This window comes from Lucilia sericata, unplaced genomic scaffold (assembly GCF_015586225.1).
Source record: "Lucilia sericata isolate MDLA Ls3-8-SP2 unplaced genomic scaffold, ASM1558622v1 Contig000490F_arrow, whole genome shotgun sequence".
In the NCBI taxonomy this organism is placed as follows: Eukaryota; Metazoa; Arthropoda; class Insecta; order Diptera; family Calliphoridae; genus Lucilia; species Lucilia sericata.
This window is the reverse complement of record NW_023994504.1, coordinates 261,332-275,000: the sequence shown is the minus strand read 5'-3', so window position 1 is coordinate 275,000 and position 13,669 is coordinate 261,332. Positions and strand designations below refer to the sequence as shown.

The window sequence follows — 13,669 nt, the reverse complement described above, 5'->3', positions numbered from 1 at the left end:
AATATTTCTACAAGTAGTATCATGAATCATATTTATGGGTATTTTTATTTATAATTTAAAATTTTTTTCTTATCTTGTTTTTTTGTTATTTTTTTCTTTTTTGGGTTTTTATATTTATTTATTTTTTAATTTTGTATAATATAATTGTGTGAAACCGCAAGGTAACCAAAATAGAAAAAAATATATAAAAAAGGCAACACACTTATAAAAATAATTTTGAAAAACCAAAAATTTTGTGTCTAAAAACTTTAATCAAAGTACATGTGATATAAAACAATTGACGGCTAAATTTTGTTGGTGTTTAAATTTATACTTTTTTTGTTTTTAATAGATAAAGTATATTTTAATATGTTTAGTATTTAATAAATATGAAATTAACAAAAAAAAAAAAAAAAAAAAAAAAAAACACAAAAGGAAACAACTAATTGGAATTTTTTTCTTAGTATTTGCATGGAAGTTTAATTATAGATTATGGTTTTGTAAATATTCTGCTTTATTTTAATGTTAATAAGTGCAAGAATTGCGATTTTAGACTATTGACTAGACTATAGAGTAGAATAGACTAGACTATAGATTAGACTATAGACTATAGACAAGTCTTTAGACTAGACTTTAGACTAGACTATAGACTAGACTATAGACTAGACTATAGACTAGACTATAGACTAGAATATAGACTAGACTATAGACTAGACTATAGACTAGACTATAGACTAGACTATAGACTAGACTATAGACTAGACTAGACTAGACTATAGACTAGACTATAGACTAGACTATAGACTAGACTATAGACTAGACTATAGACTAGACTATAGACTAGACTATAGACTAGACTATAGACTAGACTATAGACTAGACTATAGACTAGACTATAGACTAGACTATAGACTAGACTATAGACTAGACTATAGACTAGACTATAGACTAGACTATAGACTAGACTATAGACTAGACTATAGACTAGACTATAGACTAGACTATAGACTAGACTATAGACTAGACTAGATATAGACTAGGACTATAGACTAGACTATAGACTAGACTATAGACTAGACTATAGACTAGACATAGACTAGACTATAGACTAGACTATAGACTAGACTATAGACTAGACTATAGACTAGACTATAGACTAGACTATAGACTAGACTATAGACTAGACTATAGACTAGACTATAGACTAGACTATAGACTAGACTATAGACTAGACTATAGACTAGACTATAGACTAGACTATAGACTAGACTATAGACTAGACTATAGACTAGACTATAGACTAGACTATAGACTAGACTATAGACTAGACTATAGACTAGACTATAGACTAGACTATAGACTAGACTATAGACTAGACTATAGACTAGACTATAGACTAGACTATAGACTAGACTATAGACTAGACTATAGACTAGACTATAGACTAGACTATATAGACTAGACTATAGACTAGACTATAGACTAGACTATAGACTAGACTATAGACTAGACTATAGACTAGACTATAGACTAGACTATAGACTAGACTATAGACTAGACTATAGACTAGACTATAGACTAGACTATAGACTAGACTATAGACTAGACTATAGACTAGACTATAGACTAGACTATAGACTAGACTATAGACTAGACTATAGACTAGACTATAGACTAGACTATAGACTAGACTATAGACTAGACTATAGACTAGACTATAGACTAGACTATAGACTAGACTATAGACTAGACTATAGACTAGACTATAGACTAGACTATAGACTAGACTATAGACTAGACTATAGACTAGACTATAGACTAGACTATAGACTAGACTATAGACTAGACTAGACTAGACTAGACTATAGACTAGACTATAGACTAGACTATAGACTAGACTATAGACTAGGACTAGCTAGAGACTATAGACTAGACTATAGACTAGACTAGACTATAGACTAGACTAGACTAGACTATAGACTAGACTATAGACTAGACTATAGACTAGACTATAGACTAGACTATAGACTAGACTATAGACTAGACTATAGACTAGACTATAGACTAGACTATAGACTAGACTATAGACTAGACTATAGACTATACTACAGACTAGACTATAGACTGCTAACTGTCAAATATTTAGCTCCTCTGGACTAGACTATAGACTACAAGACTACGCAATTTATTAGATTTATGGGATAATCTTAAAGCAATAGAGTGGGATGGGACCCTATTGATTTAACCATGTTACTTTTTTGCCAGCTAAACCTGTGCTCTGCCAGGTCAAAAAGTATCTCTCCACAGAATTGTTCGGTCATTTATTCAGAAAAACCAAGTGCATATATATAAGTACATATTTGTGACATTATTTTTTATCCGAACAGATAGATAGAAAAAAACCTTTTGTAAAGCATATTTGTTATGAGGTTTTTTGTTTTTGTCTTGCTTATAGAATGTATACTTTTTTTCAAAAGGTTTAAAAAATTCAATTAAAATATTATTTATCTGCTGTTGTTGCTGTTGTTTTTTTTTGTCGCTGCTGCTACAAACAGCTTGAAAAAAGTATTAAAATAATTGCCTTGTGTTTTTTTCTTCTTAATTTTTTATTATTTTCCATTTGAGTTTTTTTTTCGAAAAAAATGTATTTCTATGACATACTCAAGGGGATTTTATTTTGTGTGTGTGTTTTTTTATAAACAAAAATAAATTTGTTTAATTTATTCTGTACTTTTTTGCTGTTTTTATTGTAGTTTTTTGTTTAATTTTATATTGAAATAAAAGTAAAAAATAAATAAAGAACCAACAACAAAAATATGTGTGCGTGTTCGTGTATTTTGTTGTTTTTATAAAAATATTTCTTTTTTTGTTTTTGTTGCTGTTGTTTTTATAATAATAATTTCAATAAAATTGAGGTGATTTTTTGTATTGTTTCACTTTTTTGTTGTTATTGTAAAAATTTAATTAAAAAACTTAATAATATTTTTGTGTTGTTTTTGTATTGAGAGGGGTGATAAAACTTTATATTCATTATTATTACTTTTTTGTAGTCGTTGTTGTTGTTGCTGTTGGTTTTTTGTTATATCCAATGATTATTATTATTTTTTATTTTTTTCAAGGAAAATCTGTTTTTTTGCAGTATTCAAAAATTGTTTATAACTTTTTTTCATTTAAATTTGAATTATTAATAATACATATCTAGATATTAAATATTTTTATTTATTATTTTTTTAGAGTTAATAAAATATTTCCTGTACATAAAACTTTACAATAATTTATTTCACTCAATACAATAAATGTAATATATTTTTTTGTTTTATATCATTCTAACATAATAGTGAAATATTAAATTAAAAACTGTAAAAAAGAAAATATGTATAATAAACTGTTTGCAGTTTTTTTTTTTTCTTAAAATCTACTTTATTTATAAATAAAAAAATATAATTATTTTCGAACACGCAAAATGTAATTAGTTTAGTTTGTATTGAAAAGTAATATGAACAACAAAAAAATAATAATAATTATATGTATAAATATTTATATTAAATGTTTAAAGCGTTAAAAAATGTGAGTTGAGGTGCAAGGATGTCATGTTGTTAATTAAACATTTAATTAACAATTTAATTGTGTTATTATAGTTTTTTTTTTAATTATTTTTTATACATTTCTGTACTTAGATAAAAACAAAATAAATAAGTTGAAATTAACATTAAAAAATTATTTTAAATTAAAAAAAACTGATACTTGCATATAAGAAAAATTACTATAAAGTTGCTGAAGAGGATTGAAATTGGATTTATTTGTTATATATTTTGAAAACTGAAATATTAAATTGAGTGAATTTATAAGTTGTATCAAATATATAACTTTCTGAAACTAGTTCTACATATTAACATTTAAAACCGGAAGAAGTAATGCGGGGACTAGTCTTAGTAAGTTTGTTTAGTAAATACAGCTATCCTAGAACTAGTTTTGAGAGTCACATCCGATATTATGGTGTTTAAAGAGTGTAAAAAGAAAAGTCCCTGAAAAGTCTTAAAATGTTACGCGAACATTCATAGCCACTATACTCCAAACTTTTTTTTAGCTTATGCAAGTCTTGGAGTTATCCCAGAGACCAAAGGATTGAAAAGACCCCGGTTTTTGTTATATTTGATACGTCATAACAGCGTGAAAACACCTTTCTTCATAAAATGTCACCTGAAAGTCCAATACGTCGCCTTTAAAATAATGCTGTAACCTCTTTATAGTGTAGTCGGCCGTGGCCGACCATATGATACCCAACACCAGTTATGAATATTAAACGTTATTTATTTTTTATAATATCCCGATATAATTAAGCAATTCTGAAAGAGACTTTATATGGGGGTTAAGGGCAGATATGGACGATAAAATTTGGTGCATAGATTTATTGTTATATAATATTTATAAGTGAATTATAAATTTTCAAGTAATTTTTTGTAGGGAGCTTTACGTAAAATTTCGATCATTACGAAATTTGACAAGGTCATCAATGCTTTTTATCGAGATAAAAGTATATTTAACAGATTTACGAGCTCAAAAGCGTTTTTCTCCCTACTAAAGTGGTGTAGGGTATAAAAAAAACTGAATCTTTTATTACGTTTCGACTTTAATTTAAAGCAATATTGAATTTATTTGAATTAATAGAAGAAGAATAGAATTAATTGAATTATAAGAAGATGTAGCAGAGTTTAAACCATTATTTGAAAGTAACAAACTTTATAAATAATGGTGTCTTCGCGCAGTTATTACGTCTCAAATATGGCCAAAAACGGAGCTTTTTCAAAATTTAGAACACGATATCTCGAAAACCTTATGTGATAGCGAAATTTTGAGGTCAGATTCTAATTTGACTTTTCGATTTTTTATTCTACCATTCGTCCTAGGAGAAAGTCATACTTCATCATTATAATGAAAAGACAGTCAAGAAGCTAAAAATTTTGTCATGAACATGCATTAGGAATCAAAAAAATGTTGATTCACAAAACAAATTTTCGCGTGAACTTTCTTTCTGATGCTCCATTGAAAGCGCCTCTTTTGCATAAAATATAAAAACCCCTAAAGAAGGACCTTTTTATCCATTGTAATATTGACCCTAGGAAATTTTCATACAATTCACATGTCCGGAATATCAAACGACTAATATAAATATAGACAATTTCATGTCAGTGACCCAACTCAAAAAATCGATTTTGATGAGGTTAGTACTATTAGATAGTGCGCCATACAAACATTTTCAGCTCTATCGGTCAAGAACTGTCGGAGTTAGAGGGGGTCAATGTTGGACATTTTGGTCATACAGGGTTTAATTCAAATGAGTGTAACTTTTGACCTATTGGTCCTAGCAAAAATTGTACAAAGGAGTTCAGATAGCTATTTCTTCATTGTTTTTTTAATTTTTTAAAAATAATTTTTTTATTTTTTTTTTTTAAATTTCATTTTTTTTTTTTGCTCAAAAGAAAGCTTAGGCAATTTCCTTTAAGGAAACTCGCGTCCCATTATGGTATATCTATCAAAAATTTTGTTAACATATGAATAAGATTTTTTCAATATTTGGCAATTAATTTTGCCCTATTTTTTTCAAAATGGACGTTTTTGTTTTTTTGGAAGGCATTTGCACTATCAAAAAAAAAAATATTTTTAAACTTAAGAATAATAATAATTTTCAATATTTGGCACTTAATTTTCCCCCATGTTTTCAAAATGGACGTTTTTGTTGTATTTTTTTACTCATAAGAAAGCTTAGACCATTTCCTTTAAGAGCTTTGTGGTTGCTTAGTGGGATGTGAGTGGGATATCTATAAAATAAAAGTATATGTATCTCAACTCAAAATAATAAAATATTATTTTTTTACATATGCCCCTTGCATCCCACTAAGTTACCACAAACCTCTTCAAGGAAATGGTCTAAGCTTTCTTATGAGTAAAAAAATACAACAAAAACGTCCATTTTGAAAACATGGGGGAAAATTAAGTGCCAAATATTGAAAATTATTATTATTCTTAAGTTTAAAAATATTTTTTTTTTTTTTTGATAGTGCAAATGCCATCCAAATCGGAAGAAATCGATTTTAAAAGTTGGGTCACATGACAACGAAGTTTGATTTATTTAAAATTTTTCATTTAGCAGAGGAAAGACAAATTTACAATTTGTTAAACAAAAAAGTACAAATTATTTTTAAAATTTGAATTTGAATTTGAAAAATCTCGCAAACACGCTTTTAATACCTTACATACATGTACATACATAAGTGCGAATAAATGCATATGTACATGTAATATATGGTTATATTTGTACATTACATTATTTACAAAGAGGTAATATCTAAAAATTTATGATGGGTAGAATCAAATAAAAAAGAACAACAAACAACAACAACAATGATCAAATAAAATTAGAACAAATACCAATAAGGATAGAGGAGGCATAAACAAAAACAAAAAAGCAGATGAAAAAACACTTGTTGTATCGCTAAACGAACAAAAAGAGAAAAATGATAAATAAACCCAATCACAAACATTCACACAGCATACAACAAATACTTAGATACATAGACAAATATACAACCACGATTAGAAGTAACAGTTGTATACAATGTACATGTGTATGAAACATACTATGTATTGCAATATGTGTTTTGTTTGTATTTTGTGGGCTGGTTTTGGGGGAGGTGGGACTGTGGAGATTGAAATGTTTATTTTTGGACAATGAACTTGACACTTTTGTTTTTGTTTTGCACGCTTTTCAATTTACATATTTTACACATGCATGTGTTGCGAATAGAACTAAGAGCGAAAACTGTAAACTTGTAAATGTTTACGTAGAAATTTTGCAACTTGCACACTAAACCTGCCCTTTGAAAAAAAAATATTTTGTATTGAATGGTTCTAAATTTGTTTTTATAAATTTAAATTGTATTTAATTAAATGTTAGGTATTATGACTCATCTTAGACAATGAAACTGAAAAATATAGACCAAATTTCAACTCCGATTGTGCGCAAATTTGACCGCAAAAATAGTAAAGTTTTCTTTCTTAATACATATTTTGTATGCCCATTTTGCTAGGACATTTCAAATTAGATATTTGCAATTAGGCCAGTCGAAATAGTGCGGAATTTTATACTACTAAACAAAAAAAATCAAGAAATTGAATCATAGATATGATGCTAGTGAAATATTAAACGGTAAAAGTCCTCCTTTTTAATTTCATATAGGTAATAGAATTATTTCATATAAATTTCCTGACATTTTATGAGTCGGCTACGCTTCAAATGTTTCATACACTGGGTCCAATTTTGGCATAATCTCTCTAACATATTGGCCGGTATCTCTCGAATAAATACTTCAATATTGGCATACAGTGCGTCAACCGCTCGTCTCTATAGACATAAGCCTTAACATAGCCCCTAAATTTTTTTCTAAATTAACACGGAGAAAAACCAAGGGAGAAAAAGCAAGGATAGTACCCAAACTATTAAAAATGCATGTAAATTTGTTTGTTAATGGTTTTAGAAAATCGATTTGCCTCGGAAGGCTTTTGCACTAAAATGACCCGAGGTTTCCGTTATTAGAACACTATTGGGAACCTCATAGTGATAGGGCCTAATTTTGGTTATACCCTAATGTATATAGAGGAATGAAGCAGCTATAACAAAACTTAAATCAGATGACATTACAAACTTTTTTTCTCAATTTAGCACAGCCCAGTCCATTAGAAAATTAGACACTCAGGGTTAAAGAGTTGTTGGCCTGTGAAATTGATTTTTATTTTAAAAGTTTAAACTATTTGAAAAAATTTAATGTGGCGAATATTGGAAATGAACAATATGTAGTTTTGTGGACATTTGAACTATATTTCACATATAAAAAACCTAATCCTTTGTGCGTGGAACTATCCATCAAGTAGTTTTATCTTATTCAACTCAATTTCGCAAAGCTCTTCAATTTTATTCTGCAAAGGAAATCAGTTCTATTTTATAAAAGTAATTTAACGTTGGTTCAATAAAAAGAAACATGTTTAGCGCCCTAGCAAAGAAGAGGTGCATATCTATCCTCTTTATACAAAAATATTCCTCTGTAAAATATGATTCTACGTATGAGTTTATCGAAGATAAATTATTTGGCAGTTGGATTGAAGCATTTATGTAAGATAAACCTTTTTGGATGATCAACCGCTAAAAAAAACAATACACTAGAGACGTTGCCATAGATGACTTTAATATGACATATGTACATATACATATGTATGTATTTTCTAGTACTAGTAAAACCCCGAATTTTGGAATATAGTAAATATATGCTCAATATTGATGTAATCTTCGAAGTGAGGACCTATCGCTTTGCTTCATATAGGACTTAAATTCTAAAATGGAAATGCCTTTAAGTTTATTTATATAAAACTTTGATAACAATGTTGCTATATACATGCATATCGTTACCTGAAACGCAAACGGCCCTAACTAACCAAAAACTGACTCTCCGACCAAAATTAGCGATTTAATTGACAAAAAACAAAAGGCCCTATCTACAAAAACATTTAAATATTAAAGGTAAAAAGTCCAATTTATCCATTTTTATATACGCCATTGCAAACTAGGTATCATAACAACTGATAGGTTTCACTACTAAACAATTTGCTTATTTACTACAAATAAATCGCGTTGATAGAAACAAACTTTTCAATTTCAATAGTTTTTTGCTTCTCCTGTAAAATTTTAAAAATGTTAGATAGGGCCGTTTGCGTTTTAGGTGACGATATGTATAGTGAGCATTGGATTCGTCGTAAAACGTAAGTAAAATTTGATGATGATTGTGGTAATATCAGTGCAAAAGTTTAGTTGTTGTTGAGGCTTTGATGTCGATGGTGCTACAACATCACACACACACAGATATCACAGATACATATGTTTGTATGTATGTATGTACGTACATATGCGTGTTTATTATTTGATTTTAACGTCTTTTTTCTCGTCTATTTTGTTTTTTTTAACCGGCATAAACAAATCACTACGAATTGAGATGTAAAAACAAAAACCAAAAACAATAGAAATATGTATGTTTGCCTGTGTATAAGTGTAATAAATAAAATGTATACGTTATTAGAAAAATTATTTAGTTTTATATATTTTCTTTTTTGCAAAAATATATTTTTTATTAAATATGTGTAAATTGTGTTATTGCATTCTTTATTAAATAATAAAAAAATGTTTAAATTAAATAAATTTTAAAATTTATGAAATATGAACTTTAAACGTTTTTTTTTTTTTTTTTTTTGATTTTCGTTTTTTATTGCTCGCATTATTAAAATTTAATTCAATAAGGAAGTAAATTGTAATAACGTTTTTTATTATTATTAACAATTTATTACTCACCTGCCTTGTGGTGGTGTTTGTTGTATATTTTTATAACAATTAATAAGCTTTCAATTAAAAGTATATTTTTTTTTTTTTTTGTTAAAAATGTTTAGCAGCTGTTCATACACTGTTCATATTTGTGATCCACAAAAAAAAAATTAAAAAATAAAAACAAGCAAATTTAAATTAACAACAAAAACGCCTTTTCTGGTTTTTGTATAATTTTGTTGTTATTTAATACATAATTGCAAAATAAAAAGATATGATGACTTTTTTTGTTAATTTATTTTTGGTAGGGTTTTAAATTTAATTTCAAAAATATATATTTACAAAACAAATCATTGATGTCAGAGTCAATAAACCCGGAAATGTACAGAAAAACGGTTTTATAAAAAAATGCGCTTTTTATTGTTGTGATTTAATATTTTTCAATTTATAACTTTTTGTTTTTGTAAATTATTTTTAGCAATTTCAGTATTTTTATTTTTTATTTTCTTAATTTATTATCTATTTTTTCCATTGATATTTCCTCTTTGCTCTTTTTTGCAGCTTAAAATGCTAAATTGTAAATTTTTTTCTTGTTGTTGTCACTCATAACTTTTTTTGTTTTTCGTATTTCCGTTTTTACTTGTAACAACAAAAAACACGGTAATTTTTTCTTTCTTTAAAACACATTCACATACATACATCAACTTTTTTTGGATATTTTTTTGCATACGTTCGTAACAAGTGTTTTTGTTTATGTTTTTCTTTGAAAAATTTTTTCTCGGAAAATGCTACAGAACAATTTCCTGGCAACCGTTACAAACCACCGCTAATAATCAACTGATTTTAAGTATCCAATTGGACTGTTGTGTTTAAGAATTTCTGTTAAAGCTTAACAGAAAATAATAAATACACTCGAAAAGACAGAAGAGAGCAGAATGCTGTGCACAGAAATTTCGTCAAGCGGTGCACTGCAATTAGTGTTGCCATATATTTTTTGAAAAAAAACTTTTTATTTTTAAGAAAAAAACTTTTTTTTAATAAAAAACCAATTATTTTTTTAAAATTACAAAATACTCCAGGTAAATTAGTCAAAATTGAGGAATTTTAAATAGCTTAATGAAAATACAGAATTTTTTTCAATAAATCAGTAGTAAGGATTTACTGGTCACTGTGGTCTTAGATCCCATCCATTTATACTTGGAAATGTCATGATAAATCTATGTAGATTTTGTGCACTACAGGAGGAAACCTCTGAAAATATACTTTTGTAACTACCCACCATTAGAGACTCGAAAGACGAAGATTTCACCTCTCACCGATTATGAGTGAACTTGGTGTAGTATGGTGAACCAATGTACAAAATGTCCACAATAACGTAAAACTGTATTGCGTCCCTGATCTCTGATCTAAGAGATTAAAGTCATCAGTACCGGTCAATGTTTAGTTTTTAGGAATATCTCCCATATTAATGATATAAAATATTATTTTAATAATGGTAAAAAGAGTTTTTTATTTGAACTTATTTAATAAAAAATTTAAAAATTGTATAAATTTTCAAAAACCTGTTTATAGGAATAAAACAAGATACATCCAGTAATATACCTAGTATACATCCAGTAATATAGTCTAGTCTATAGTCTAGTCTATAGTCTAGTCTATAGTCTAGTCTATAGTCTAGTCTATAGTCTAGTCAATAGTCTAGTCTATAGTCTAGTCTATAGTCTAGTCTATAGTCTAGTTTATAGTATAGTGTATGGTCCAGTCTATAATAAAATCTAAAGTCCAATCTATAGTCTGGACTACTTTCAATAGTAGAAATTCAATAAGGATATTCATGAAATACGTGGGCAAACTTGCACATTTGTATTATTTAGAACAGAAAATTTATTTTAAAATGATCAGTTCAAATAGGCGATCAATGTATCAGTGTTGTGGAAGTAAAATCCTGAATAATTTGTGACAAATTCAATGTAAAATCCAAAATGCACAATTTGCGAGGCTTTTTAATGTTTATATTTTTTGGTAAAACATCCAGTTTAAATTTGACGTTTTCTAGCGGCTTTTGCAAAAACCTAAACCTTTGTCATGGTTTAACGAGAATTGATGGAAAAATATTGGCAACACTGGCTATGCTCTGCTTACAATTTCTCTCTTCGGCGTTGAAATTTTGCCAGAGAGCACAGAAACTGGGAGAATAAACAGATAAAACAGTTCACGGCATGGTTACCAGATCGACTCATATAAATGAATGCCATATTTAGTAAATTATTTTTAATCTTGGTATAAAATTTAGCAATAATTTTTAATATTAACAATAATAGGGAACTTAAAAAATCCTCATTACTATATTTTAGATTTTCTAGGGTTTAATATTTTTATTAAAAATATACAACAAATTCTTTTTTTGTGATAAAACAGTCTCTCTGCTCTGGGAAGGAAAAACCCGATTGCTAATTACGTAAGGTTACCAAATAAATATGTCGTTAGGGGTGGTTGAAGAGACTTACAATCGATGTTTTGTTAAAATGTCGAAGTCGACTATTTTGTCCAAACAAAGATGACTATATAATAAGAAAAAGTCGAATAATGGATTTTGTAAATACAAGTCAAAATAAGTAGGAAAAACTCGAAATGTCGATAAGTCAATATTAAAAAATGATTCGAAAAACGTATTTTCAAAATTTAATTGAATTTACACAAAAATTGGAAGGACATACATAATTAGAACATCTACATATGTATATACTGCTGTACATTATAAGAAAATCAGTCCAAAATGTAAGACTTAACCCATTCGTTCCTACTGTACTCGCGTGGGTACTAAAAACAAAAGGTTTTATAATGCTAGATTATCCATGTTACTGAGTTTTTTGTAAAATTTGATGTTTGGAACATTACTTTAGGATTTAAAGAGTAAAAACATATAAAAACATATAGTCATATAAACATAACGGTAAATTTTAAATAATTTTTTTGTCAACAGAGTTTTTCAATTGTTCAATTTATCGCCCCTTTCATTGCAATTTGCTGTCAAACTCATTCATTTTGAGTTGAATGGATTAGAATTTTACAGAAAAATAAAGTAAACAGATCAGCCCAGATTTTGTTAAAAAATAATTAAAAACTAGTTTTTAAGTCAATTTTTGTAAGCTTAAATATTGGTGTACTCGCTTGCGTACAATGGGACTACCCATGCCTATTTTTTCATATATCTTAATTATCTATTAAGGATGTTTATTTCCTTTTTGGTAAATATTTTAGAAGGCTTGTAAGTGCTACTGATTATCTTTATAATAAATCAGTTCACATTTAGATTTTTCCATTATTTTTCCAAATATTGACAAGAAATTGATGAAAAAAGAATTGATAAATACAGTTAATTACTGGAGAATCTACCAGACAACACATTTAATAATGAATCTAATGGAAAAATTCTCAATACTAATTGATTCGATTTTTTATGTAGGAAAGTACCAAAATATTAAAAAAGCAAGTAAGAAATTATAGTCTGGCGAGGCCGACCATATAATACCCTACACCTGTTACAAAAATTAAATGTGATTTAGTTTTCTTAATAACGCATTAAAGTTGAATTGTACCTTGCCTTGAATTATACTTAAGCCATTTATTGTTGAACAAAATTGTGGACATTTAACTAAAATTGTATAGGGCCTATGGTCAAATGAGGCCTTATAATTATAAAATTCATGAGAATCATCAAGGCTAGTATAGAACTTGGTTTTGCAGCTTTTTGTCGAGATAAGAGTAATTATGAAGTGGTGTAGGGTATAAAAAATAATAAAAATTGCCTTTAAAATTTTTTTTATTTATTTGTATTTATACCCATATTGTCCCGCTGTACCCATCCGAGTGCAGCCCAAAAATCGAATTTTAAAAATTTTTTGATTTTAAATTGTATTTTAAATTAACCCATAATAAGATATATTTTGCAACAAAAAATTTAAATTTATTGATTTTAAGATGGTTGGGATCTAATGGGTTAAAAAATCAATTTATCTAAATTTAAAAACAAACGTTCATTCATTTCTTAACTCGATAGAATTATATTTTTAATATAAACAAAAAGAACAAATCAACATACATATCGTCACCTGAAACGCAAACGGCCCTATCTAACATTTTTAAAATTTTACAGGAGAAGCAAAAAACTATTTATATTGAAAATTTTATTTCTATCAACGCGATTTAGTCGACTATTTAAAAATTTTAAAAATTCGAAAAATTTACATTTCGTTTCAACTCATGTTTCAACTATAGAATCTTATTAAATAAAACTTTTGATTAATTTAGACATAATTTTTCTCT

General features: G+C 27.6%; 1 protein-coding gene across 3 annotated transcripts in view; it reads right to left on the bottom strand.

The window, feature by feature from the left end:
• LOC119605481 (protein tramtrack, alpha isoform) overlaps positions 1 to 13,669 on the bottom strand; it is a 44,727-nt gene that overhangs the window by 30,262 nt on the left and 796 nt on the right. The gene's annotated exons all lie outside the window — the stretch shown is intronic.